This window comes from Prionailurus viverrinus, chromosome F1 (genome assembly GCF_022837055.1).
Source record: "Prionailurus viverrinus isolate Anna chromosome F1, UM_Priviv_1.0, whole genome shotgun sequence".
NCBI classification, from domain to species: domain Eukaryota; kingdom Metazoa; phylum Chordata; class Mammalia; order Carnivora; family Felidae; genus Prionailurus; species Prionailurus viverrinus.
Window position 1 is genome coordinate 36939704 of NC_062577.1, and position 24922 is coordinate 36964625.

At 38.7% G+C, this 24922-nt stretch overlaps 1 long non-coding RNA gene across 2 annotated transcripts in view; it reads left to right on the forward strand.

Annotated features, from left to right (window-relative positions):
- The first annotated feature begins 1054 nt into the window (after window positions 1-1054).
- Window positions 1055-24922, forward strand: part of LOC125155644 (uncharacterized) — a 41856-nt gene continuing 17988 nt past the window's right edge. Inside the window, exons 1-3 of one of the 2 annotated variants that reach the window (XR_007148294.1) lie at window positions 1055-1097; window positions 5571-5848; window positions 5974-6011. This is a non-coding gene — a long non-coding RNA (uncharacterized LOC125155644). Of the gene's footprint in view, window positions 1098-5570; window positions 5849-5973; window positions 6018-24922 lie in introns of those variants that run through there. The other variant, XR_007148293.1, reaches the window with a different exon arrangement.

Sequence of the window (24922 nt, forward strand, 5' to 3'; positions counted from 1 at the left end):
TTGGGGTGCTGGGGTGGCTCAGGCAGTTAAGCAGCTGACTTCAGCTCAGGTCATGATCTCATGGTTTGTGGGTTTGAGCCCCGTATCGGGCTTTCTGCCATCAGCCAGGAGCTCGCTTCAGATCTTCTGTCCCCCTCTCTCTCTGCCCCTTCCGTATGCTCTCTCTCAAAAATAAATAAACATTAAAAAATGCACAAAAAAAGAAATTCGGCTGTTATCTGTATATTTTGAGACATCTATGGAAGAGCCCTTCTATGATGTGTATCATCACTTCTGTAATTTATCTATTTTGTAAATTCATTTTTCTCTAAAAGAAAAGAAAATTTCAAAAATCACATTTATTCTCCGTGTCTTGGTAAAGTAAGGAGGATATGGAGTATGTTCTAATATTTTTATTTACTCTATTTCCATGTTACTTGTTATACATTTTAAGTTCTCACATATTTAACTCTTTAAAGTAATATAAAATGATCCACAACAAAAGTCTGCCTTTTGAAAAAAAGATTTAGACTGAAAAACTGTTTTAAATAAAGGCAGCTTCAGTCTCAGAAGCTTTTTTCTCTTTCTCCTTTCTCTTCAACAGATGCGCACTTAAAAGCATGGTAAGCAATCCCCAAATTATTACTTCAAAGATCCTGAAAAAGCCTGAGACTTGAAATCACTCCAAGGAATCTCTGCTTTTTTTTCTCTTGGGTTGTCTACCTGATGTCACCACAACCAGCTGAAAAGTAAAACAATAATAATAATAACAACAACAACAATAATAATAAATTGTGTGTTTTATACATGGTGCCTTTTTTCCCCACTGATTTTACCAACTATTGGCAGTTGTGATAATTTAGATCTAACTCTACAGAACTTCATAAGCCCTTCACTACTGGTTAAACATCTCATTTTCTCTATTTTCCCAAGGGAAGAATCAAAACAGAAATAGCTAAACATAAAAATCTTAAGCCATAACTAGGAGCCACTTTTAAATCCCCGCAGGGAGAATACCTTTAAGAACAGCTGGAAGGAACCAACTGCCAAATTTCAACTGGCACTGAGACTTCTGAGCTCCTTCCACCAACATTCTGTCCCACCAAAGAGTGAACACTGTAAGTATGCCTTATTTCTGAAACGAATGATCCTTCATGTCCGTTGGGGAGTTTCTGCTATTCCACCCATAGACCTATCCATTCAAAATATATATGGAGTATTAATCTATAATGGAACCAATTTCTCAATGTTTCAATCGCAGTAAAAATAACAGTAATTGGACAGGAAACATCCCAAGCGTAGCTGGATTCCTATAGCATGTGTATACATTATGGGCAGGAGCCAGGACCAGGGAAAGAACACAAGGGTATTACATCTGATGCTGTACAGGAGTTAAAAATAGAAACTTACAGGAAAGAAGGGGGGAAATCATGCTATATTATTTTATTTTCATTTATGTATGAAACATTAAAAACTGAGGCAGCTTTGTAAATATCTTCATTGTCCTAGAAGTTCATTGAACAACGTCGGCAGATAGATTCAATGGCTGACATCTAGTCTGTTATTTTTATATTGATTGTTCTGTACTTTCCTAGTGCACTTCATGACTGCTACAAAATCAATCTTTTCTGTGGTAATGTATTCTTTCCTGGCGATACAAAGAACAGGAAGGTGCCACTATACACAGTACATTGCCCACTCAGGAATCAGAAGAATATTAACAATGCTAATATATGTATAGCTCTCTCAAAGTACTTTCATTTGCATAATTCCATTTGTTCCTCACTACAATACTGCAAAGTAGGCAGCATGAGTGTTATTAGCTTTTTTTTTTTACATATGAGGATTTTGAGGCTTGCTCAAAATGCCACCGTGCTGACAAGTGGGCAGAGGCAAGGATTAGTTTCTGACTCCTCATCCAATGTGCTTTCACATACAACTGCCTTAAATAGACACCTTCGTAACTCTGAAATCACCAGCTTCAAGGTAATACAATTGGTGAGCTCTTTAAAAGCTGAGGTTTTTTGAAAGCATATTATAGTTTGATTAGAACTGTAGAAGGTCAGGGACTCAGTATCCAGTAATAGAGCTGCTTAGACTAGTGCTCCACAGTCTAAGATGGCCTAGCAAATACAACAGGAAATACACTTTGCAACAGTGGTTCCTAGTTGCTATGCACCAGGTTCTGTCTTTTGTGCTTCCTTACAAGTTCTCATTCAATGATGTATACTTGCTAGTTGCTGGGAAACATATCTTTTCCCATCAAAACGCTGCTAGGTAACCACATAGTCAAATATCCTTTATCATTATCATCATTTACTGACCTTCTTTGAATGTATGGTGCTATGCTGTGTGCTTTTATTTATCTACAAACCATGCTCCAACCTAGTTTCTATAAACAATTCCTGTTTGGGGGACGAAATCCCATGGAAACAAAAGCATTAGTGTGCAAGGATATGTGTATTTGCTTGTTGCAACACTGTGTGTAGTGGTAAAGAACTGGAAACAACCTGAATGCCCTTCAACACAGGATTGGCTGAGTAAATCGTGGTCTCTTCATCCCTTAAGATACTAGGCAGCTGAAAGAATGAGTTAGAGCTATGTTTATTAGCCTGGAGTAATTTCATGAATTGTTAAAGGAGAAGAGCAAGAGGAGAAGACACGTGTGTTATATCGTCTCTTTTTTGTAAAACAAATAACAAAACCTCCCTTCCTCCTCCCCAAATACAACTGATTCAACAGGAGAACAGGGTGGAAAGGTGCACACCAAACTGTTGTCACTGGTTTTCCTAGTGGAAAAGACGTGAGGGAGAGGAAGCAAGTCAGAAACATGTTAGAAGCACACTAGAAAAACATGTATGACCTTATCAAAGGAGGTGGAATGTACAATTCTATGGAGGATATTACATATAAATATAGAAAAGAGAATCTGCACGTGGATAAGGAGCTAAAGATAAGATGGACAAATAAAATACTGATTTGATTTGGGGTAAGATTGGGGTTTTTTCTTGACTCCTATTATTTTTTTAAAGCTTTTATTTTTAAGTAATCTCTACACTCAAAGTGGGGCTCGAACTCACAACCCTGAGATCAAGAGTCACATGACTGAGCCAGTCAGGCATCCCCACTATTATTTTAATATAAAGAGTACCTGAGGTGCCTGCGTGGCTCAGTCAGTTAAATGTCTGACTCTTGATTTCAGCTCAGTCATGATCTCACGGTTGGTGAGTTCAAGCCCCATGGCAGGCTCTGTGCTGACCGAATGGAGCCTGCTTGGGATTCTCTGTCCCCCTCTCTCTCTGCTCCTTCAGCTTACATGCACACATGTGCTCTCGCTCTCGCTCTCTCTCTCTCTCTCTCAAAAATAAATAAATAAATATAAAAAAATAAAGAGTATAATACATTTGAACGAAAAAAGATGTAAGTGGGTTTATTTAAAATGAATTCATTGGGGCACCTGGGTGGTTCAGTCGGTTAAGTGTCAGAGCTCGGCTCAGGTCATGACCTTGTGTTCGTGAGTTCAAGCCCCGCGTCGGGCTCTGTGCTGACAGCTCAGAACCTGGAGCCTGCTTCAGATTGTGTGTCTCCCTCTCTTTCTGCCCCTCCCCCGCTTGCACTCACACACACGCTCGCTCTCTCGCTCTCTCTCAAAAATAAACATTAAAAAATAAGATGAATTTATTATTTTTTAAAAGCGGGGTATAATTTACCAATAAATGTATACTTGTGATTAGTAGACTAAAGAAAATAAGCAGTTTATGCAGCAGAACACATCAATTTTGCCAGGGAACGTGGGTGCATCATGAGAAGGGAGCTAAAATCTATCAAGCGATGGCTTCTTGTGGTATGTGTTTGGTTTGCTGCTCTTCTGAAGATCTGATTCTTGAAGGAGAAGGAAGCGTGGTCAGTGAGACAGCTGGGAAAGGGCATTTACGAGAGATCTTTGAGAAAGCACAGCTTCATGAAAGCACAGAGATCTCCAGGGGACACGCAAGGAGCTCAGAATTGCTAGAGCAAGTTGCTTTCAAGCGAGAGAGGGGAAGCTGATGAAACCAGAAGCAGGGGCAGCACCAGACCGCGAAAGGCCTTGCATATCGTGTCAAGGAATCCAGTTATTCCTCTCTTAGAAAAGGGGGTCGTTACAAAGTTTTCATCAGGAAAGTGATGTCAGGAGCTTTGGGGGGTTGTGTTGTTGTAAAGTAACTCCTATAGCACTGAGAGAAATGGGTTAAAGAGGCATAGGGCAACCGGTTAGGAAGCTACAGTCAGGGTAAGAGAATCCAAAACGAGGGAAATGGTTATGAGAATTCAGAGACGTTTGGGAGGTACAGTCAAATATCGAACGGAGGTGGATGCTGACTGGACGGGACAGGAGAAAGCAAGAGCTGGGTTACAGGTGATTGTCAGCTCACTGGCTTCAGTGATGGGTGATTTCCTAAGGCAGAGAATTAAATGGAAAAGAAGCATGTTTGCTGAGGAAAAGAATACATTTATTATATGTGTCAGATGGGAATGTGGTCCACTGAGCAATTGGACACACAAGTCTAAGCCTCAGGAAGGATCTCTGGGATGGAGATACAGGGCTGGGAATCATCCAAGGAGGGATGGCAGTGGGTGCCGTCAACTAGGAAGCACGTAAAGTAAATGAAGGCAGTGGCTGTAGACAGATTTCTGGGAAATGTCATTCCTGCTTTAGAGCTAAGCAGAGAGAAAACCAATGAAGGAGGAGTCAGAGAGATGGTGCTTTCATGGAAGCCAATGGAAGAGAGTTTTATTTTTTTCTTTATTTGGTTTTATTTATTTCTTTTAATGTTTATTTTTGAGAGAGAGAGAGAGAGAGAGAGAGAGAGAGAGAGAGAGAGAAGGAGCAGGGGAGGGGCAGAGAGAGGTGGGGAGACACAGAATCTGAAGCAGGCTCCAAGCCCCTAGCTGTCAGCACAGAGCCCAACACAGGGCTTGAACCCACGAACTGTGAGATCATGACCTGAGCCAAAGTCTGACACTTAACCAAGTGAGACACCCAGGCACCCCAGGAAGAGAGTTTTAAAGAAGAAATGAGTAGCGGCAAACATAGGTTAAAGGCATAAACTCTGAAACCATACTGCCTGGGTTCCATTCCTGGCTCTACCACTTACTAGCTGTGTGAGCTTGGGCAAATTACTAAGCATCTCTGTTCCTCACTTTCATCGTGTATAAAATGCTCACAGTAATGTGCCTGTCTCATAAGATTGTTATGGGAACTAAAAGAGTAAATAAGTGTAAAGTGCTTGGAACAGTGCCTGGCAGAGGTAATACTATCTGAGTATTTGACTGATGTCACATAAGATCAACTAAGAAAGGACCTGAAAATGCCATTAGATTTGGTAGTTACTGGATTCATTGCATTTACATTTGAGTAACTTCTATATGTCAGGCGCTGAGAACATAGTCATGAAGGAAACATTGAACTTGCTCTGAAGGAGCTTATATTCTGGCGAATAGCATTCATTGACTGTGTGTGCACTGTTCTCATCACCTGACAAGCATTATTACTTCGCTCATTCCTCACACTTACCCTGGATATAGGTACCATAATTATTCTCATTTTACAGGTAGGAACATTGAGCAACACGGAGAGGTTCAGCAAGGAGCTGGAGCCAGGAGGTGGCAGAATCGGGATTTGAATTGAGCTGGACTGACTTCGGAGAACACCTCCTTAGCCTCGAAATCATATAGTCCCCAGTTGGCTGCTGGTGACGTCAGTAACAGTGCCTTTAGAAGTATGGTGGGGACAATACCCAGAAACTGAGCATTGAATGGGAGCTGGTTAATTGAGAGACTGAGAAGAGTTGAAAGCATTTCCACAGAGAATCACACTGACAAAGTCCAAGTATGTGGATTTGTGGGCGATTTATTGTATTTGGGTGATAGAGTAAGGAAAGCGAAAGGATTAAGTAGTAAGCATGTTCTTTGGTCATGTCTTTCTCACATACTGTTTCAACTATTTCTTTGCAGTGATCTGGCTGGTGGTCAGTTCAAGATTAGGATCTCTGGTGAGTGCCTGAAGGGTATGTATTTGTTATTATTTATTGAAGCAAGATCAGTACAATTTATTTATTTATTTATTTATTTATTTATTTATTCAATATATGAAATTTATTGTCAAATTGGTTTCCATACAACACCCAGTGCTCATCCCAAAAGGTGCCCTCCTCAATACCCATCACCCACCCTCCCCGCCCTCCCACCCCCCATCAACCCTCAGTTTGTTCTCAGTTTTTAAGAGTCTCTTATGCTTTGGCTCTCTTCCACTCTAACCTCTTTTTCTTTTTTTTTTCCCCCTTCCCCTCCCCCATGGCTTTCTGTTAAGTTCCTCAGGATCCACATAAGAGTGAAAACATATGCTATCTGTCTTTCTCTGTATGGCTTATTTCACTTAGCATCACACTCTCCAGTTCCATCCACGTTGCTACAAAGGGCCATATTTCATTCTTTCTCGTGGCCATGTAGTACTCCATTGTGTATATAAACCACAATTTCTTTATCCATTCATCAGTTGATGGACATTTAGGCTCTTTCCATAATTTGGCTATTGTTGAGACTGCTGCTATAAACAGTGGGGTACAAGTGCCCCTATGCATCAGTACTCCTGTGTCCCTTGAGTAAATTCTTAGCAGTGCTATTGCTGGGTCATAGGGTAGGTCTATTTTTAATTTTTTGAGGAACCTCCACACTCTTTTCCAGAGTGGCTGTACCAATTTGCATTCCCACCAACAGTGCAAGAGGTTTCCGTTTCTCCACATCCTCTCCAGCATCTATAGTCTCCCGATTTGTTCATTTTGGCCACTCTGACTGGTGTGAGGTGATATCTGAGTGTGGTTTTGATTTGTATTTCCCTGATGAGGAGCGACGTTGAGCATCCTTTCATGTGCCTATTGGCCATCCGGATGTCTTCTTTAGAGAAGTGCCTATTCATGTTTTCTGCCCATTTCTTCACTGGGTTATTTGTTTTTCGGGTGTAGAGTTTGGTGAGCTCTTTATAGATTTTGGATACTAGCCCTTTGTCTGATATGTCATTTGAAAATATCTTTTCCTATTCTGTTGGTTGCCTTTTAGTTTTGTTGGTTGTTTCCTTTGCTGTGCAGAAGCTTTTTATCTTCATAAGGTCCCAGTAGTTCATTTTTGCTTTTAATTCCCTTGCCTTTGGGGATGTGTCAAGTAAGAGATTGCTACGGCTGAGGTCAGAGAGGTCTTTTCCTGCTTTCTCCTCTAGGGTTTTGATGGTTTCCTATCTCACATTCAGGTCCTTTATCCATTTTGAGTTTATTTTTGTGAATGGTGTAAGAAAGTGGTCTAGTTTCAGTCTTCTGCATGTTGCTGTCCAGTTCTCCCAGCACCATTTGTTAAAGAGACTGTCTTTTTTCCATTGGATGCTCTTTCCTGCTTTGTCAAAGATGAGTTGGCCATACATTTGTGGGTCCAATTCTGGGGTTTCTGTTCTATTCCATTGGTCTGTGTGTCTGTTTTTGTGCCAATACCATGCTGTCTTGATGATGACAGCTTTGTAGTAGAGGCTAAAGTCTGGGATTGTGATGCCTCCTGCTTTGGTCTTCTTCAAAATTACTTTGGCTTTTCGGGGCCTTTTGTGGTTCCATATGAATTTTAGGATTGCTTGTTCTAGTTTCGAGAAGAATGCTGGTGCAATTTTGATTGGGATTGCATTGAATGTGTAGATAGCTTTGGGTAGTATTGACATTTTGACAATATTTATTCTTCCAATCCATGAGCACAGAATGTTTTTCCATTTCTTTATATCTTCTTCAATTTCCTTCATAAGCTTTCTATAGTTTTTGGCATACAGAAGATCAGTTCAGTTTAAATATCAGATCCACATGTGGCAGAATCTCATTCTATTACAAAAATCAAAAAAGATGAAGTGTATTCTCAACCAAATTTAAGATAGCTGAAGGCTACAGATGAGAGAATTTTTTGGTAACCGTAAAAAAATCTAAAAAGTAGTCTTACCTTTTCTTGGTCTGATTCTGGACGAGTAGGTTCCAGGAATCTGCATTTTTAACACACACCTGAGTTGTTCTGATGCATAATAAAGTTTAAGAATTAATTCCAGCTCCACTATGTACTAACTCTGTGACCTAGGGCAAATTACTCAGTCTCTCTGTGCCTCAGTTTTCTCATTGTAAACGGAGATAATAATAGTACCTACTTCAGAGGTGTGTTGGAGGATTGAAGAGGTAAATTTTTAGCACATCTGGCTCAAAATAAGCCTTCAGTATATCTTTGTTATGTAAAATGAACAAATCACAATTTTAAGGGACAATCGACAAATTAGAGTCTGTAACTTTAGGGAGGTGGGAGTGTGCCTTATTAGAAGGCAAATTAAATTGTCATGCACTGATTTTCAGGTATTGTAACCAAAAAGCTTAGGGAGTAAATAAATTAGGAAGAATTTCAGGATAGAATTTAAAGAGTTTTGACAACAAAAGTTTTCTTCTATATTTGCAAACGACATATCAGATAAAGGGTTAGTATCCAAAATCTATAAAGAACTTATCAAACTCAACACCCAAAAAAACCACAATAATCCAGTGAAGAAATGGGCAAAAGACATGAATAGACACTTCTCCAAAGAAGACATCCAGATGGCTAACCGACACATGAAGAAATGCTCAACATCACTCATCATCAGGGAAATACAAATCAAAACCACAATGAGATATCACCTCACCCCTGTCAGAATGGCTAACATTAACAACTGAAGCAACAACAGACGTTGGCAAGGATGCGGAGAGATAGGATCTCTTTTGCACTGCTGGTGGGAATGTAAGCTGGTGCAGCCACTCTGGAAAATGATATGGAGGTTCCTCAAAAAATTAAAAATAGAACCACCCTATAACCCAGCAATTGCACTACTAGGTATTTATCCGAAGGATACAGGTATGCTGTTTAGAAGGGACACATGCACCCCCATGTTTCTAGCGGCACTATCAACAATAGCCAAAGTATGGAAAGAGCCCTAATTTCCATCAACAGATGAAATATACCACATTATATACCTATACCTAATTTCCATCAACAAAATATACCTAACAAAAATATACATTGTTGGTATAACAATATACCAACAAAAATATACCTAATTTCCATCAACAGATAAATATACCATGGTATATTTATACAATGGAGTATTACTTGGCAATCAAAAAGAATGAAATCTTGCCATTTGCAACTACATGGATGGAACTGAGGGTATTATGCTAAGTGAAATTAGTCATAGAAAGACAAATATCATATGACTTCACTCATATGAGGACTTTAAGAGACAAAACAGATGAACATAAGGGAAGGGAAGCAAAAATAATGTAAAAACAGGGAGGGGGATGAAACATAAGAGACTCTTAAATATGGAGAACAAACAGAGGGTTATCGGAGGGGGTTGTGGGAGGGGTATGAGCTAAGTGGGTAAGGGGCATTAAGGAATCTACTCCTGAAATCATTGTTGCATGATACGCTAACTAACTTGGATGTAAATGAAAAAAATAAATTTAAAATTAAAAAAAAATTTCTTCTGGAGCTCTTTTTTTTTTTTAAGTTAAGCTAATTGGTCAGATACGAGGCATATCATATATAGAGGTCCCCATGTTACAGATCAATTCTACAAGGATTTCAAAATATAGTTCAAATATTATATGAATGAGGACCTCCATGGTTGTAAATGACAAACTCAACTCAAACCAGATGAAACAAATAAAAGGACAGAGATTTATTGAGAACTAGCTCTAAGAATTGAATAAATAGTTAAATAATTAAATCTCAGATTGGCAAGAAGAGGAATGAACAAAGATTTCTCTGTCTGCTTCTCAGCCATTCTCCCAGATCATTTTTCTCTGGTGGGACATGTACCACCCAAAGGGTCCAGGCTCTCGTTTTTACAGCTTTTAATACAAGAGAAAAACTGGTTTTTCTCTCTCAACTCTTGAGATAGGATTCTGGCCCTATTTAGGTCACATGTCACTCTGAAACACTCACTGTGGTCCAGGGAATGAGCTGTTATGGTGACAAGTCTACACCTTAACCAATCCTATGATCAGAAGAGCAGGATCATAAAAGAAGATGACCATTTCCATTCAGACCACTTAGCTAGAGCTGGAGGAGGGAGAGGGGTAGAAGTAATCATGTGGGGAACGTCAGCTACCCCAGTTAGTGTTTACTGCAGACACGGTCACTATCCTCAGGACTCACAACTTAGTGAGGGAGCAAAATATAGAAATTTGTATGAGCGCCTGGGTGGCTCAGTCATTAAGCATCTGACTTCGACTCAGATCATGATCTTACAGCTCATGAGTTCGAGTCCCACATCGGGTGAGCTCGAGACCCACTTTGGGTGAGCACGATCTCCGCTTTGGGTAAAACAGGAGCCCCAGGTGAACCCCATTTCTCTCTTTCTCTTCCCCTTGTGGGATACTCTCTCTCTGCCTCTCACTCACTTGTATCTTCTATCTCTCTCTCAAAAGAAAGAAAGAAAGAAATTTGTATATATGAAATAAAGGAAGTCTTATACATGTGGACTATGGTATTATAAAAATACAAGTTAAATACTAAAAGATTTGTGGAGAATCAAGATTATGAATTTTAAAAGAGAAGAAATAATCATAGTGACCAATGAGAGGGCTTATATCTGAGAGACAAAGATTATATGAAAAGAGAAAGTATATGAAATAAAACCTGCTTGGATGGAAAATCCTGATCAGAGTCTTGGTAGTTTTCCCACTAAGACCAAATTAGTCATTTACTCTGGAAAATGGCAGTGTTATGAAATGAATTCTAAGAATTAAATCACCATAGAAGCCAGTGATGTAAAGAGGTATGGAAATACTCAGATGGAGTGTGGGAAATAAAGGTAGAGAACCCACATGAGGAAGATATGGGAGGATCCCGAATGAGAATTTACCACAAGTGAAGGCAAGGGATTGTCAGTGACAACAGAGGCAAATGAAAAATCTGAGTGTTCTTCAGAAAAAAAAAAAAAAAAAAAAAAGTTGTAGAATTTGATTGATTGGATACAAGAAACCAAAGAAAAATAAGTGCCAAGGAATGTGAATATGTTAAACTTGAATGTGAAACAGAAAAAGGAGATTTGCAATGACGATTGTGGAAGACAGGGGCAATAGGAAGAGATTCTGAAAGGAGAGCTTAGCCAGACTATTTTACAGGAAAACAGCATGAGAGGGTGTAGGAAGAGAAAGAAATAGAGAGAGTCGGTCTTCTGACAAAGCATACAATTAAAAAAGACCATCCTTGGATGGAACAGATATTGCAAAGCAACCCCTATTACAATTACAAAAGCGAGTGAGAAAACCACAGATGTTTCGATCAGTTTTCCACATTAACACGGTTACCATTCTCAGTGACGGTTGCTTCACAGATACTTTAGTCAATTCAATCCTGTTAGGATTTTAATATTTCTTAATTCAGAATATTGATTTTAACATAATGGAATTTTACAGAAGGTGATATCTGGTGTCTAGATTAACCTAGAAGTCGAGATGTACGTCAGCTGAGACATTCATGTCCCTGTTCATCCCTCTATTATACCGTTTCTGCAGTGGATCCCCCCCCCCACAGCTTCCATGCTTGTCTTCCTCCTGAGTATCTGTGCTCCTTAAGGACACAAACTTATTTGCCCTTGGAATCCTAGTGGCACATAGTGAGCCCTTACAAATGAACATTAAATGACAGAGATAAAGGCCTTACCAGTGGTTAAGCGATTTACCCAGTTTGCACTTCTGGTTAGTAGCAAAGCCAATCCCGGGATCCAGACCTCCTGTACCCTAGTCTCGGGCATAACCCACAGACCATGCCCTCATCTTGCACGCTTTTATAAAGATTTCTCTTATGTTTCGATACCAGGTAGCTGCCATTCGGTGCCCAACTTGGTTTTCATTCTAAGGAAATTGTCTTAAAATCAATTTCTTTGGCTGCTGGGTGCTCAGAATTAAATCTGCGGCTCGCCATTAGCCCCTTTTTTACTTTGTCCTAATTTCTGAGTATCTCTATACGCCATCCCAAACCCTCCTTGGAAAAGGTAAGAAAGCAATGCCCATGCAGCATGTATTTAGGGTCCAGCATTGTCCCTATGACTACGAAGGACTGCCTCTTGACTTCATATGTATAATGTCTTGTTTTCCTCTTTCATACCTTATTGATATAAATTTCTCAACCTTTTTTATGAAATATTACAAATTAATATAAAATTCAAGACTTCTGGATCATTCTATGAAAGAATTAAACTGTTGGAAAAAGCCCTAAAGGAGAGTGCCTGGGTGACTCAGTCAGTTGATGGTCCGACTGTTGATTTCTGCTCAGATCATGATGGGCTCTGCTCTGAACATGGAGCCTGCTTAAGATTTTCTGTCTCTGTCTCTGTCTCTCTTTCTCTCCCCCTTTCCTTCCCTCTCCCTCTGCCTCTCTCCCTGGCTTGCTCTTGATCGCTCTCTAAAATAAAAAATTATTAAAAAATAAAAAGCCCCAAGAAGAGAAATGGTGAAGGAAATTATGTGTATTGATATAACATTGCACCGCAGACATTAAAAACAATCTTTTGGGAAAGATTTTAATCATGTGGGAAACTGCTTAAGATAAATGAGTGAAGGGGGGGAGCCTGGGTAGCTCAGTTGGTTAAGCGTCTGACTCTTGGTTTCGGCTCAGGTCATGATCTCACGGTTTCCAGGTCATGATCTCATGGTTTCCTGAGTTGCAGCCCCAAATCGGGCACCAGGCTGACAGTGCGGAGCCTGCTTGGGGATTCTCTGTCTCCCTCTCTCTGCCCCTTCCCCACTTGCGCTATCTGGGTCTCTCTCAAAATAAATAAATAAACTTAAAAAAAAAGATAAATGAGTGAAGAAAACAGGATTTTACAAAAGGTATTACCCCAGCTGTGTAAAAGGAAATGCATTTAAAGAGAAAGGAACAGATACCTGAGTGGTTCAGTCAGTTAAGCACCTAACTTTGGCTCAGGTCACGATCTTGTGGTTCGTGAGTTTGAGCCCCACATTGGGCTCTGTGCTGATTACAGCTCGGAGCCTGGGGCCTGCTCTGGATTCTGTGCTTCCCTCTCTCTCTGCCTCTGCCCCTCCTGCACTCTCTCTCTCTCTCTCTCTCTCCCCTCTCTCAAAAAATGAATAAACATTTAAAATTAAAAAAAAAAAAACCATAAAGAAAAAGGAAGGAAATATGCCAAAGTATTGATGATTACCTTTAGTTGTAAGATTGTGGATAATTCTTTTTAAAGAATTTATTTTAGGGGGATGCCTGGGTAGTTCAGTCAGTTAAGTGACTCTTGATCTCTGCCCAGGTCATGATCTCACGGTTTGTGAGGTTGAGCCCCACATTGGGTTCTGCACTAAGCATGGAGCCTGCTTGGGATTCTCTCTCTTGGTCTCTCTCTGCCCCTCCCCTGCTCCCAAGCGCACGTGTACTTCCTCTCTCACAAAATAAGTAAACATTTTTTAAAAGGATTTTATTTTTTAAGTATTCTCTGCTCCCAACATGGGACTCCAACTCACGACCCCAAATCAAAAGTCACATGCTCTTCTGACTAAGCCAGCCAGGCACCCCAAGATTATGGATAAATTTTATTTCCCTTATACTATTATATATTTCTCAAACTTTGTATATTTCTTATTATCAGAAAAATATTTTCTAAAAGTCGATTTTAAAAGATTTTTAATGGCACGGGGCAATAAGTGTAAACTGTTAAATAAGAAAAATCTGCCTACGGAAGCGCCTAGGTGGCTCAGTCGGTTAAGCGACCAACTCTTGATTTCTGCTCAGGTTGTGATCTCACGGTCGTGGGATCAAACCGTGCTTCTGTGTGGAGCCCACTTGTGATTCTCTCTCTGTCTCTCTCTGCCCCTCCCCCCATTAAATAAATAAACTTTAAAAAAAGAAAGAAAGAAAAATGCATAGGAATTTGTATCACAATATAATCACAACCATATAAGAAAACACATTTTAAAAAATGGACAAAATGCACCAAAATATTTTAAGTGTTGCTACTGTGTGGTAAAACTCCAGGAAATGTCTTTTTCCTGCATTTTTATCCTTACTCTCTCCTGTTTCTCCAATGGGTTTGTGTTTCTTTTATAATCAGAACTGCCTCTCCAAATAATGTAAAAAGAGCTTCATAAGCATAAAAACCTAATAAATGTGAAATATCCAGAGTAGCTCTTCTGCCACTTATGTATGAATGGTATCTGCTAGAAATCTAGACTTCTATTTTCATTTTGAAAGGTCACTATACACTTCCAGGAAAGAGTTTTGCAAAACCATCTTAACATTTTAGCAGAAACTAACAACCTGTTAAGTTTCCTAGAACTTCCCAGAAGATCAGAGCTAACAACAACTTCCATACTTCCTGTTGTGTCTAGAAGATAATCACATAGAGTAGACATAATTACATAGGGGTATTATGCTACTTTGCCATCTGGTGACAGAACATAGGGACAAGTTGTTGCTCTGAATCAAAAAGAGGCTACAGTAGCCTCTTCAGGGAATTTGGGCAAATTGTTCTAGGCCAACAAATTAACTAAGTAATTGACACGGTTTGTTGAAAATTTTGAAAAGCAAAAAAAGCATAAAAGTCTTGGCATGTTGAACCGAGCTGTATCTTTTGCCAAAGCCAACTGCAGTTCTTGGAATACATACCATTTGGACTTCAGAGTGTAGTTCAATAGAATTCTCATCTTAAGGTGCTGTGTTGACCTTATGTACCTTTCAAGTTGAACTTCATCAGGACCTACCTTCACTGAACATGTACTGTTGAGTGCGCACTAGGAACATGCATTGCTGGGTGCTTGAATTGCCTGGATATTTAACTTCCAGAATCCTAGTCTCCAGACTTGTCATCAAATCCAAGGGCTTCTCTGTTATACATATGCCAACTGGTGTCAAATTTGGTGTATTAAACATAGTAAAAACAAACAAAAAACAAAAAACAAAAACAAAAACAAACCAAAAAAACCTACTTTGAAATAAAGAACAAGTATGAAATTTAAAAAATCAACCATAAAATGGCCTAAGGCCAAAATGTTTGGAAATTTCCCCATAAGTCTAACCCTCGTCACAGTATTTGTAAGAGCCAGAACTCCTAAGGCTAGCCCTATGCAAGTTCCCTTTTCCAGTTCCTTGCATTTAATTTGTTCATTTTTAAACATTTGCACACTACTTTATGGGTTTTTTTTAAGTTACTTTTATGGAACATGATTTCATTTTGGACTCAGTGAATCCCATTTTAAAAAATGAGGAAAATAAGTTACTTGCCTAATGTAACAAAATAAAGTAGCAGAGCAAAGATAGAACCTAGATTTTGTGGTTCTTGGTTTGGCATTTGTTCTACTATTGCACACTTCCATTTAACTAATAAAATGGCTTATTTGTGTCTGTTTCTCTTTCTTTTATACCTAGAGTTATCATCTTTGCTCTCTTCATATGGTAGACCAAAAATTAATTGGGGACTTTCTTATAGAAGATAGTATATAAATACAAATTCCTAAGAGGGATTCAAAATTTTATTGAACCCATTTTATTTATTTATTTATTCCTTCCTTCCTTTCTTCCTTCCTTCCTTCCTTCCTTCCTTCAAATTTTAGAATTCCAGCATAGTTACCATACAGTGTTAAATTAGTTTCACGTGTAGCCCATCTTTAAAAGGTGAAACTGAATCTACCATTTCTGCCAAATATCTTGAGTTTTTTACTCAACAAATTTTTGGACTCAAGCTGACATCTTCTGAGAAGATTAAGCAGCTTGCAAAAGCAATGGGTCCATTATAATTTACATCCTGTTTCACTTCACCGTGAGTCGTTGAGGGTAATGTGGGTCTCTGCAACATAATCAGACTTTCAGTTCTTGACACCATGAACAGTAACTAAATTGTCTCTAAATCCTAGACCGTTAGCCATTCTTTTTCAAAACGTGTAAAACATTACTGAGTAAATCATGGAAAGTACTTTCAGTCCTAATGAGTATAAAATAAGGCATTATTGTAGGCTCTTTATTATTTTACTTTATAGTTAAGTAACAATTATTCCATGAACTGAGTAAGCACCAGCCTCTTAGCTGATGGTCTAGAGTGTTCTGCGTCACCTGAGTGTGACTTTGGAAGTAGCTAATCCAGTTATCTTATCGAAGTAGGAAGCAGCAACTTAGCATCAAATATATTGACAGCAAGAGCATCATAACAGAAGTCCTTTAACATTAAAATAACTGTGAGATGACTGTTCAATAGGATGATACTCAGATACTCGGGAATACCTTGGTGGCTGACATCTTGAGAGCTCTGTTAGGTTGCATTTTTCAGGTAAGAGTTCTTCAGGCCAAAATAACACCTTCTGTGTTACTGCAACAAATTTCTGGGCTTCTGTATGGCTCTAAAAGTGTTCAAAAGAATACTTGCATGGGCCCCTCCTCCCACATCCATGTACAAGTATGCTAACCCACAATCTGCAAGAGTACACAGAAGTTCTTAGTATGGTACGAGAAAAGGATAGTTCTGTCTTGTATATCCAGTTTCTAAGCTCATTGGAAGCCCTTCCATCGACAACATGGAATATCAGCTCTTCAGACACTTGACAGGGTTTCAAGCATCCATTGACTGCAACCCAGAACTTGCCAAAAGCTGTTTCTAGACACCTGATATTGGTGAGAAATGGCATCTAGGATATATGTCAACTATTCCTAGATTCTTTGAGTGCTATTTCTGTGTAAAGTCAGAAAACAATAATACAGTATTTGGATCACATCAACACTGCTCCCTTACACAAGTGCCTTCAGTGAGTAATGCCATTTCTACAGGAATTTTTTAAAGTTTTATTCTTATCAAGGTTATGCATGGATATGATTTCTGGAATCAAATAGTTCTCTAAGACATGTAGTAAGAAACACTGACTTCTACCTCCAAATTCGAATTTCCTCCTCACAGAGGCCACTGATTTTCACTGATTGTTTTTTTTTACTTAACTCAATATGTCTAAATAATATGCTTCTATTGCTACCTCCTGGTTTTCAGTTTTTGTTCTTTTTTTTTCCATTAATTTTTTTTTTTTTTTTAGTAATCTCTACACCCAGTGTGGGGCTCAGACTCGTGACTCTGACTGAGCCATCCAGGTGCCCCTCATTTTCTATTCTATCTTTGACTCGCCACAATGGAAAATGTGAATTTGGCTCTTTAACCCCACTCTCTCATTGACAGTGTTTAATGATGTCATTGGTATGGGTGAAATCTCATTCCTTGAGGAAGGCATTTGGAAAAGGGTCTGGGAAATTTTCTTAAGTTGTTTCTTCAATAGTTTCTTCTGTCTTCTCTTAATTTCTTTGTCCCCTCCCCCACCATTTGAAATACCCCATTATTTGAATGTTGGATTTCCTGAATAGAATCTCTAAATTTTCTTTATTTCCTTATATTCCCTCTCTATTATTTTATTCTGCTTTCTGGGATATTTCCTCAACTTTATGTTCCTTCCTTTTATTCCGTTTTTTTTTTCATCTGTCATATCATAATTTAATTTTCAAAAACTGTGTGTTTTTTCTTTGATTTTTTTTTCTTTTAACAGTGTCTGATTCTCATTTCAGGGATACTAATTATATTAATCATAGAATTTGGGATTTATTTTTTTTTTTAATTTTTTTTTTTTTCAACGTTTATTTATTTTTGGGACAGAGAGAGACAGAGCATGAACGGGGGAGGGGCAGAGAGAGAGGGAGACACAGAATCGGAAACAGGCTCCAGGCTCTGAGCCATCAGCCCAGAGCCTGACATGGGGCTCGAACTCCCGGACCGCGAGATCGTGACCTGGCTGAAGTCGGACGCTTAACCGACTGCGCCACCCAGGCGCCCCTAGAATTTGGGATTTAAAAAAAATTTTTCTTTTATGTCTATTTAAGAGTAGGACACAAAAAAGTTGCCTGGGGTTGGAGGTTTCACCAAATGCTTATCTGGTTAGGGTGTTTTATTGGCTTAAAATATTATAGCATGAGCTATAAATAACATTAATGCAATTGTCCAACCAGTTTATCATTTTAAAAGTCAGATTTTTAAAAATTAAAATAACTTTTGAAGCTTTTTTATCTTATATTAGACAAGTGGCATATGCTCATTTTAGACTACCTGTCAATTGATTCATGAGTTAGAAACTAGAAAAAAAAATGTTTAAGTTATTTGTAATTTTGAAGTCTAGGGATAACCACTGTTATCACTTTGGTACATATCTTTCTGGACTTTTTTCATAACTAAATGCATTCTGTTTGAAAGGAAACTGAAATTCCTCCTATACTTTGTTTTATAGCCTGTGGTTTTCACGTAACCTATTACAACCATATCGTCATTGTCATTAAATTTAAGTTCAATTGTTTTCCTTTTGGAGTTTTGTTTACATTGCACATAATGTATTAGTCAGCCTCGCTTTAATAGCTTGGAAAATTTTAGGGAAAAACCATCAAGAATGAACTTGAAAACATTTCTAAGGAAACTAATAAACTGATTTTGAAACAAAGAACCCTTATTAGACAAAACCTGATCTTTCATAATTTTACTTGCTGAGAAATTGTAGCATTGGAGATTTACAGAGAACTTGGATTTCTACCCAAATTGATGATCCATAAATTTTACTATTTGAGTTTGAAGGAATGCAGAATATGATTTTGACAAGTTTTTGAATTGTGTTCTGAATGACATCTATCAACATACGTGACAAAAGCTGAATCAACATTGCAAGTCACATGGAGAATTTGATTCTTAGGAAATTGGCCACTGTCAACCCAAAGAAAAACACAATATCCAGTTCTGGGGCCCACAGTGAGCCACAGGGACCCCAATCCAGAGGTAACCCAGGTTATTCTGCAATGTGACCACAGCTCCTGGAGTAAAGTGCTCAGGACTTTGGAAGCCAGAATTTTAAACCTATTGTCTTTTCCTTTTTAAAAAATTTACTTTTCTCTTGTTTGGGCTTAGTTTGGTTTGGTTTTATGAAGTGATCATTTCAGTATCTCACAGGAGCCAAAGAAGACAAACGAGGATCTAGAATATATCAGGTGTCTGTCATGCCTGCTAGACATGTTATCTACTTCATCACATATATTCCCAAAATAACCCTTTTGTAGTTAAGAAAAGAGGCTCAGAGAAGTCAGCTAACTTCTGGGTCACACCTAAGATGGTAGGTTACAAAGCCAGGAATTAAAACCCAGCTCCAAGTGTGTTTTCTCCCTGAGACCAACACAGCCTTCTTGTGGAATACTATGGAAGAACAGTGGGGGTTCTGTACAAACTGGTAACATCCATGGTATACTTTTTGAAGAGCAGAGCACATGCTTGACATTCAGAAGAATTATATGTGGGGAGAGGAGCATGAGAGCCAATGATTCTATGTCCCAGTTATTTGTGACAGTCCCAATTTCTGTCTGTGAGTATTTCCTTATGCAATTGAACATAAGCTCTGATTTTTGGTTCACAAAACCTTGGCAGCGTCAGTATAGGCTATCCTGAAAAACAGACTTAATGATAACGACTGCTGTGTGAAATAATCAATCCTGTGTGAAAACACAAGGATTCCATTCCGTGGTACTCTGGGTGAAGGACAGGCATGTCCGGAAATGACCGAGCTGCAAGCTCTCCCCACAAAGAAGAACTCCTATTTGGGATCTTAAAATGGAAGCAGAAACAATGCTGACATTTAAGAGAATGAAAATAACTGTTCTTTAAACTAGAAAGGTTCCCTCTAAGTCTCTCTCCTATTGTGACTCAGCAAGTCTAAGAACCTTGGTATCTAGATTGTTTGGGGAGAGATACCATCTGAAAAAAGAGGTGACCCCAACACCAGGAAGAGGACGGCTTTGGCAACAGCAGACCACCGAGCCTTCATGGCAATTCACTCCTGGAGGTGTTTAGTGCACTAGCTACATGCCAGGAACTCTGGCGGAGGTAAGGATACAGTAATGCTAAAATTCAGCCCCTCCTTTTGAAAATTAACTATCTGGAAAAGAAAACAGAAAGGCAAACAGTGAAGTACAAAAGTTGTCTGGGGGATTCTTCAAAATTCTTCAGCATCAGGGCAAGTCAAGGAGGGTCTACTAAATATGACACCAGACACTACTCTAAATATTTTACCTAAGTTTCAAAGGATGAATAGGAGTTTCCCAGGGAGCTACATTCTTTTTTTTTTTTTTTTTAGTGTTTATTTATTTTTGAGAGAGAGAGAGAGTGCATGAGAGTGAACGGGGGGTGGGGGGGCAGACAGAGGATCTAAAGTGGGCTCTGTGCTGACAGCATCATGAGGCCATGGCCTGAGCCAAAATGAAGTTGGATGCTCAACCTACTAAGCCACCAAGGCACCCCAGGGAGCTACATTCTTAACAAACCCCCACCCCCTTCTTTAAGATTGGCTTTGGGGAAGATAATTCACTAGTAGAGATCACAGCTGGGCCATTATACTTCCCCAAGTGTGACCTTTTTATTTTGGGAGCATCAAGAATGGAGATCCCATCCAGTTTGGAGTGTGGGCATCTTGAAGGTAGGTCTGTATCTTGTTCCTTCTTGTGTTCCTGCTATTGAATGCAATGTTCAATAAATCTTTGATGGATCAGTGAATAAATGATTAAACAAATCAACAAATTAATAAATGGTTCGGTTATGATCATCAAGTGGAAATAAAACTTCTAAGAAAGACTAAATAAAGGCTTTAACATTATACAGTACAACAGGAAACAACAGAGATTAATAATAATAAATAATCTTGCTTAAAAATTAATCTTCCCCTCAGGAATGTAGCCCCATTCTAGCTGATGTTTTGCCTCCATATGGTGGGCACTATTTTAGCATCCTCCCTAATTCCCGCCTTCGTTAGACATCTTGACTTCCGGATGTTTGTATCTAAGAAAGTGGTTTCAGAGAGAAATGAGAAATTATTTCTCACACCTACCTCCTGCCTAAGGCCTTCTGAGTTCAGTTTCCCGAGGAACCACACCCTTTTCCTAGATGGGAGAGGGTGAGGATGAGCTCAGGATCTGTCATGGAGTAGGAATAAACAAATTGATAAGGTTGTGTGATGGGGCAATTTTCAGGGATGGAACAAAAAATTCAATAAGGATTGGAAATAGGTTCAGGGATGGCACTGAGAGCCTAGAATGTCTCTTGCACAGATTACTTTGTCAAAATGATCTTTTTATTTATTTATTTTTAAGTTTATTTATTTTGAGAGAAAGAGTGCATGCAAGTAGGGGAGGGACAAAGAGAGAGAGGGAGAGAGAATCCCAAGCAGGCTCCACACTGTCAGGGCAGAGCCTGATGTGGGGCTCAAACTCACAAACCATGAGATCATGATCTGAGCTGAAATGAAGAGTCAGATGCTTAACTGACTGAGCCACTCAGGTGCCCCAAAATGATCATCTTTAAATAGCTATGTTAAAATAACCTTCTTAACAGCTTATTAACTGTTATTAACCTTATTATAACTGTTGCCAACACCAGAAGTTCCTATAAAAGTACCTTGCCAAGAGAGGATGGGATAATCCATAGAAGACCTGCTATGAGTGATTTTGATGGGTCATTAAGGGAAGGGAATTGAATTATCATTACCAATTTCAAGTGGCACTGCATATCTTTTATTAATTAAAAACTTCCCTTTATTGAAACAAATCCTAGAAGTGAAAAGACATGAGATTTTTCAGCAAGATACATTTTCTAATTTGTTTTGGCATGAACTCATACCAAGAAATACCTTGTTAATAACCATCTGGCCTTTGGACCGTGGGCTCTCCCAGCTAAGGATTATAAGACTATGATTTAAAATGACTGACAGGGGCACTTGGGTGGCTGAGTCTGTTAAGCATTGGACTCTTGATTTCAACTCAGGTCATGATTTCATGGTTGTGGGATCAAGCCCCAAGTCTTGCTCTGTGCTTCACATGGAGCCTGCTTAAGATTCTCTCTCTCCTTCTCCCTCTCCCTCTGCTCCTAAATAAATAAATAAATAAAATGAAGATGTAGTCAGAAATGAACATATGAACATATGGGGCCAATGAGGATTCACATTTATGGAGGGAAAAAATAAGCCATTGAATCTTAAAAATAGAAGGGATCTAATTCATCTGTATGTTATTTGGAGCCATTTCCCAGCACTTATAACCTCCTTGTCAAATGGTTCCTACCGAGGCGCCTGGGTGGCTCAGTCAGTTAAGCATCTGACTTCAGTTCAGGTCATGATCTCACAGTTTGTGGGTTCAAACCTCGCATTGGGCTTGCTGCTGTCAGTACAGAGCCTGCTTCAGATTCTCTGTCCTACTCTCTCTCTGCCCCTCCCCAGCTCATGCACGCATGCTCTCTCTCTCTCATTCTCTCTCTCTCAAAATAAATAAATTAACAAACAAAACAAAACCCCCCAATGATCTCTTACCTGCTTCCAACCCTTACTGCTTTGTGGGCAGCTAGATCTGTTCGGGGGCAGCTCTGATTTATATTGCGATATTGTGCTGAACCCTTCCTTGCTATAAATCCCATTCCTATGCCCAGTTTTGCTCTTTGGGACAACACAGAAGAACTCTATGCTGCTTTCCATTTTCAAAATATTTGAAGATATCGGACATGTGCCCTCTTGCATCTTCTCTTTTCCAAGCTAATTGTTATGAGTTTTCTCAACATTGATCTGTGACAGTGTTTTGATCTCTCTCTTCTGGCTGAACACACCCTAAATTATAATGTCTCTTACTATAGAGCAAAGTTGGAACTGGATCCATATGTGGTTAAACAGGCTCACAGTCCAATGGTTGGCATATTATAATTCTGTTAATGTAGCCTAAAATTGCATTCAAATTTTAATAACTACATCATACCATTGGGCTATGCATGGTGGGCATGTAATTATATGAATAATTAAAACCCCAGCTCTTATTCATATAAACTATCAAGTTGCCCCTCCCCTATTTTGTGTGCTTTATTTGGAGGATATAAAATATCCCTCTTTGTCTCAGCTTGTTTATTTTGATACGTAGCTAGCTTTTTATGATTAAAAGAGTAGATTGATGCTTTAAAAAAATTATTTTTCCTTGTAAAAATTCAGATGGTAATAGTACAAAACAGAAAGTAAAAATCATCCCAAATTCTACACCTAGGAGTGATTGCATTTTTAAAAAAATCAACACACAAGTTTATTTTTATAATGGTATCAAAGAAAACATTATTTATAATAGTAAGTTTACCGTTGCTTTGTTAATTATGTTTTGTCTTTTTAAAAATATTTATTTATTTACTTATTTACTTATTTATTTTTAGAGAGAGAGAGCACAAGCAGGGGAGTGGGGCAGAGGGAGAGAGAGAATCTTAAGCAGGCTCCACGCTCAGTGCAGAACCAAACATGGGGCTCAATCCCATGACCCCGGGATCATAAACTGAGCCAAAATTGAGAGTCAGACACACAAATGACTGAGCCACCCAGGCACCCGTGTTCTGTCATTTTTAAGTTTAGAACGAGACCTGTGGCATAATACAGAAAAAATACAAGTTGCCAAACGGTGTAAAAAAGAAACTCCATGCATATTGATGTGAATGTGCAATGTTTACAATGGGATCACACTATATTCTGTCTTATAACATGCTCTTTTCTCTCAACATACACATCTTTTCAGGTAATAAATAGAGAATAACAACATTATTTTTAATGGTTGTGTAGTGTTCTATTGCATTTGTGAAGTACAACTTAGACAAGTGATTTGCTTCCAAATTACACTTTTATAAGCAGAACTATGGTAAACAGTCTTTCTGCACTTGTGTGATAATCTCCTTGGTAGAAATTACTAGAAGCACTGCTATCATAATTTTTTTTTTAATTCCTAACTTTGTCATCTACTATGTCTCTCCTAGTTTTGTATTTTCGGTAAATGTGATAAGCACACCTTTTTTCTTAATCTGAATTTGATAAAATTTCCAAACACAGACTCACATCAAGGGTTACCTTCTGTATGAAGCCTTTCCAATGCCTCCCCTCCTCCCACCTCAGATCAACTGCTCTTTTCTTTGTGTTTCCAGTTCACCCACTCACCTTCTGTAGCCAATCATTTTAATTCTCTATCATTGTTTTTTTATTATTATTATTTGCTTTCCCAGAGTCTACTAGACAGCAAAGACCAAGCCTTCTGAGTTTTACTCCTCTGCTCCCACCCGAGTGAACATAGTTCCTGGCACATAGAAGGACATTATGAATGAGAGAAGAAATGAAGGATTGAAGGGTTCAACATAGGATCAAGGACAAATTCCCACAGCATACTACTAAATCCTAGTTTTTAGGTTTATTTGAACTTTTAGGCAAAAGTCAGCACAGAACTTTCATTGTGGTTAAGTCAAGGGCTCATTCATTTTGTTCATTTATCACGTCATCTATTTTTTTCTACACAGATGTCATCGTTCATTTTTTCTTTTCACAAAATTTATGGAGTGTTTTATATGTTACAAAGTTACTGAGGTACGGACTATGGGAAAAAACAAAAAAGACCTTAACCTCAATAAGCCTACTGTTTGTAAGGAAACCAGCTATAAGTGCTATCATTATCATAATGAATAGGAACCACAAGAGAAGTCTAGTCAAAATGCTATTAGGATTCACGGAAGCAAAAAATAGTTTCCTTGCTGGGCAGAGATGATGGTGGTGGGAGTTCATAAGGATGAATTGAAAGGGAAGGCCAGAAATTCTTCTAGGATTTTGATGGATTCTTGTCTCACATTTAGGTCTTCCATTCATTTTGAATTTATTTTCGTGTATGATGTAAGAAAGTGGTCCAGTTTCATTCTTTTGCATGTTTTCCCTACACCATCTGTTGAAAAGGCTGTCTTTTTTCCATTGCATATTCTTTCTTGCTTTGTCAAAGATTAGTTGACCATATAGTTGTGGATCTATTTCTGGGT